Source organism: Microtus ochrogaster, linkage group LG4 (genome assembly GCF_000317375.1).
Source record: "Microtus ochrogaster isolate Prairie Vole_2 linkage group LG4, MicOch1.0, whole genome shotgun sequence".
NCBI lineage: Eukaryota > Metazoa > Chordata > Mammalia > Rodentia > Cricetidae > Microtus > Microtus ochrogaster.
Window position 1 is genome coordinate 35,472,626 of NC_022030.1, and position 4,828 is coordinate 35,477,453.

A 4,828-nucleotide genomic window follows, 5' to 3' on the forward strand; every position below is an offset into this window, starting at 1 on the left:
ATTGCCACATTGTGGAGGAAGAGGCTTAAGATCCAAAGCCCTCTAGCAAGAACTGAAGTCACCTGAGAAGGACTAAGCAGAGGTGGGTTGAGGAGGCCCAAAGGACCTGGGCTACCACACTCTGGCACCTCTATAGGGTACTCAGCACACCCCAGCCACTCCACAGGGTACCCAACACACTCCTGCCCATCGAAAAGGTAGCCAACACACTCCAGCCCCCAACAAGGTACCAAGAACACCCAAACCCCCACAGGGTACCAAGCACACCATAGCCTCTCCTAAGGGTACCCAGCATACTTCACCCCTCCATGGGTACCCAGCACACCCAAGTCACTACACAGTCTACAGAGCATACCCCAGCCCCTTATAGGGTATTGAGCACACGAGACTCCACTCCCTCCACAGAGAAACACAACAGACCCCAGCTCTTCCTCAGTGCACCCAACACATCCCCAGCACCTCAACAGAGTATCAAGCACACCCCAGCCTCTCCACAGGGTACCCAGTGCATCCATAGGGTACCCAGCACACTCCAGCCTCTCCACAGGGTTCCCATTGCACTCCAGCCACTTCAGAAGATATCAAGAACACCCTAGCACATCTGGAGAGTACCTAGCATACCCAGCCCATTCCACCGGGTACCCAACACACATCAGCCCCATAGGGTACACGGAACGCCCCTGTCCCAACACAGGCTATCCACACATCCCACCCCATCCACATGGTATCCAACACACCTTAGCCCCTCCACCAGGTTCCCACATGCCCAGTCCTTCCATAGGGTACCCAGAACACTTTAGTCTCATACCAGGTATCCACTCACCCCCATAAGGTACACAGAACACCTCTGTCCCAACACAGGGTGTCCACACACCCTATCCCATCCGCAGGGTACCCAACACACCCAAGTCCCTTGAAAGGTTACCAACATACTTCACCCCTCCCAAAGTGTTCCATGCACACCCCAGCCCCTCCACAAGGTATCTAGCTTCCCCCCAGCCCCCCTTCAGATAACTCAACATACAACAACCCCTCCACAAATTACCCAACACACCCCAGCTGCTCCACAGAGTACCCACACAGCCCAACCACTCTACAGGGTACCCACACACCCCAGTCCCTTCACAGGTTATACAACACACCCCATCCAATCCACAGAGTACCTAGCTCACCCCAGCCTTTCCACAGTTTACCCAGACACCCTTGCCCCTCCTCAGGGTACCCATACACCCCAAATCCTCACCAGGTTCCCACACACCCAACCCTTTCATAGGATACCCAGAACACGCGTGCCATTCCACAGAGTACCCAGGCACCCCATCCCCTCCAAAGTGTACCCAGCACGCCCCAATCCCTCCACCAGGTACCCACACTTCCAGGCTCTCCATAGAGTACCCAGACTCTCCATAGAGTACCCAGAACACCCCTGTCCATCCACAGGGTGCCAAGCACACCCCAGACCATTCAAGGGTACCCAGTACACCCTAGCCCCTACACAGGCTACCCAGTACTCCCCAGATCCTCCACAGATCAGCCAACAAACCCAGTCCCTCCACAGAGTAACAACACACCCTAGACTCCTAGACTTCCACTGGGTATGCACACATCCCAGGCCATACATAAAGTATCCATCAAATGCCAAACAATCCACTAGGAACCCGGCACACCTCAGCCCCTACACAGGTTACCAAGCATACCCCAGCCCCTCCACCAGGTACCCACACTTCTAGCCTCTCCGCAGAGTACCCTGCACACCCTAGCCCCTCTACAGGGAACCCAACGCACCCCAGCCACTCCACAGGAGACCATGCATACCCCAGGCTTTTCACAGGGTACCCAGCACACCCTGGCCCCTCTAGTGTACCCATCACACCCCAACCCCTCCACAGGGTACCCATACACCCTACCCACTCCAAATGGTACCCAGCATACCCCAATTTCACCACAGGCACATCCCAGGCCCCGCAGGGTACCAAGCATACCCCAGTCCCTGCAAAGGGTACCCAGCACACCCCAGATCCTCCCCAGGGCACCCAGCACACCATATCCCCACCAAAGTTGAGAAAATGCCACCATGAGATCCAGCGGTAAGGCATTTTCTCATTGAGTGATTATGAGGGCCCAGCCCATGGTTGGTGGTGCCATCCCTGGACTGGTGGTCCTGGGTTCTATATGAAAGCAGGCTGAGCAGGCCAGGGGAAACAAGTAAGGTCTTCCACGGCTTCTGCATCAGTTCCTGCCTCCAAGTTCCAGCCCTGCTTGAGTTCCTGTCCTGTCTTCCTCCAATGAAGGAAGCACTATGAGCTGAAAGTGCAAGCCAAATAAACCTGCCCAACGTGCTTTTTGGTCGTGGTGTTTTGCTGCAGCAATAGGAATCCTAAGACAGATTTCATTAATCAAGGTTTTGTTAGGGACTATTTGTTCACCGAGAACCCCCGATGTACTCAAATCTAGTTTTCATGTTTAAAAAGATTCCCATTTCTTTTCCACTGTGTTACAAGAGAGTTTCTTCATTATTCGGTATAATTTGGATATTCAGTATAATTTGGATAAAAGGAATCTATTCTTTAAAGTCACCAGACCTTATTTTAAAAACTTCTGTAGAAAACTCTATTTGGGGGTTGCTTATATTTTAAATCCAAACTCTTACACAAACTTTTTTCCAAAAGGAAAAGCTATAACTGGGTCCAATCAGTTGGAGTCTTTCTTTTTTATTTTATTTTATTTATTTATTTAGTTTCGAGACAGGGTTTCTCTGTGTAGCACTGGCTGTCCTGGAACTCACTCTGTAGACCAGGCTGGCCTTAAACTCACATAGATCCGCCTACCTCTGCAACCCCCTCCGCCCAAAAAAGTGCTGGGATTAAAGGCATGGGCTACCCCTGCCCAGCTAAAGCTAGTCACTTTTTTATGAGGTCATAACTATAAGGTCAAACTGGTCAAACAAGCAAAAAATCAAAACAAAAACAAAACAAACACCAAAAAAAAACCCCAAACCAAACAACATCCCCCCCACCCCAAAGATTATTTTAAATATGCCAAATATAAAATAGCTCAAAGAGAACAAAAAACTCTAACTACACAGGGAGCACAGCCTAGGAAAAGCTGAAGAGAAGGGCTGGCCTGCCACAATGGCCCGGCAGTGGGGCAGATGCTCGGAGCCTAGCAAGCAAGCTAGTCCTCAGAGGTCTCCATTTCCCTATGAACCTTTGAATCCCTAAAGGCTTCCACTGTTCAGTCTGCGAGGCCTCATCCCAACCCCACTGAGCAAATGAGAATCCTCAGAGCTCCTCAGGCTCGCTGGCACTTCAGAAATCTGCCGGACCAGCAGCCAGACACTCAATGCAGGCAGGACCAGGCCCTGGCTGCGGTTTACAGAGCCCTGCATCTCTCACGCCTGGTGGGGCCTGCCTCGCTGTCTCTTAAGTCACGGTGCTCTAGCGAAGGGCGGGGCAGGGAGCCTAGCAAGTACCAAAGAGGTTACCATGGCAACCAGGCCTCCTGTGGGGCGTGGCTTGAGGGGCGTGGCTCGAGACAGAGCCTGGTTGTGGTACCGGCTGGACTCGCCAGCCAGTATCCATTCAAGCTCCAGATACACGGGCTAAATCCAAGTCTGGGACCTCACAGCTAAGCTGTCTTCTTCACTGTGATTGCGTTTTCCTTGATCTCTACGTTTGTTTTTTTGGTTTTTCTTGCATCCTAAGTCAAATACTATTTCAGCGTCTTCATTGTCTATACTCTTAAACTCCAGGGATCTTTCTGAGCTCCGCCCCCTTCTCTGCAGGGTGCAGGCCCGCCTCCTGACTCGCCTAGCAAGACGCCCAGCTGGTCTTCCCTTAGGCTAACCTGGGTAAGACCTCCCATTCCCACGGCCACCTAATCCCTGAATGCTTCCCCCTTTCCCCCAGACCTGAGCAACAGCTGTCTGGGTGCCTCGGTTCTCCCCATCCTTGGGCTCAGCTTGGGCAGAACCTCCATGTTTTACTTTCTCTTGGTCAGCAGCCTCTGGAGGGTTGTTCTTTTCAGACTGGGAGCTTGGGCTCTTCTGATGAGCTCTTATTCTGACACGTGGTTGAGCCTTTAAAGTTTTATTAATTTCTTTTATATTATAATATAATTACATTATTTCTCTTTCCCTTTCTTCCTTCCAAACCCTCCCAATACTATGCCACCTCTCTTTCAAATTTATGACCTCTGTTCTCATTAAGTGTTGTTGTTGTTGTTGTTGTTGTGTGTGTGTGTGTGTGCGTGGACATCATGAAGGGAAGTCAAGGCAGGAACGCAAGGCAGGAACCTGGATGTTGGAACTGAAGCAGAGGTTACAGAGAACACTGCTTAACGAAACACACGCACACACACACACACACACACACACACACACACACACATACTGCTAAATACAAGAATACAACCTGTTTAGTCTGTATGTGTATTTATGTTTACAGATATGATCATTTGGTATTGAATAAACACTTGCTATCTTCTTTCCTGGGGAAAATTATTTCTCCCACTCCTGGCGTTCTTAGTGGTCTGTAGTTCTTTTGTAGGGTAGTGGCCTCCAGGGTACACCCCACCCCGTCCATATTAGCCTGTGTTGTTTTTGTGTTTGGGAAGTCATGAGTCCGGCTCAGTGAGAGGGAAATCATGCCTGGTACCAGACACCTAGTCAACTCTCCAGGGCGAGTGAAGTCTGGATCTTGGAGGAACACATTCAACCACCACTCTGCTAAAACAGTACATCCCAGAACTACACCTTCTCAACCACCACTCTGCTAAAACAGTACACCCCAGAACTACACCTTCTCAACCACCACTCTGCTAAAACAGT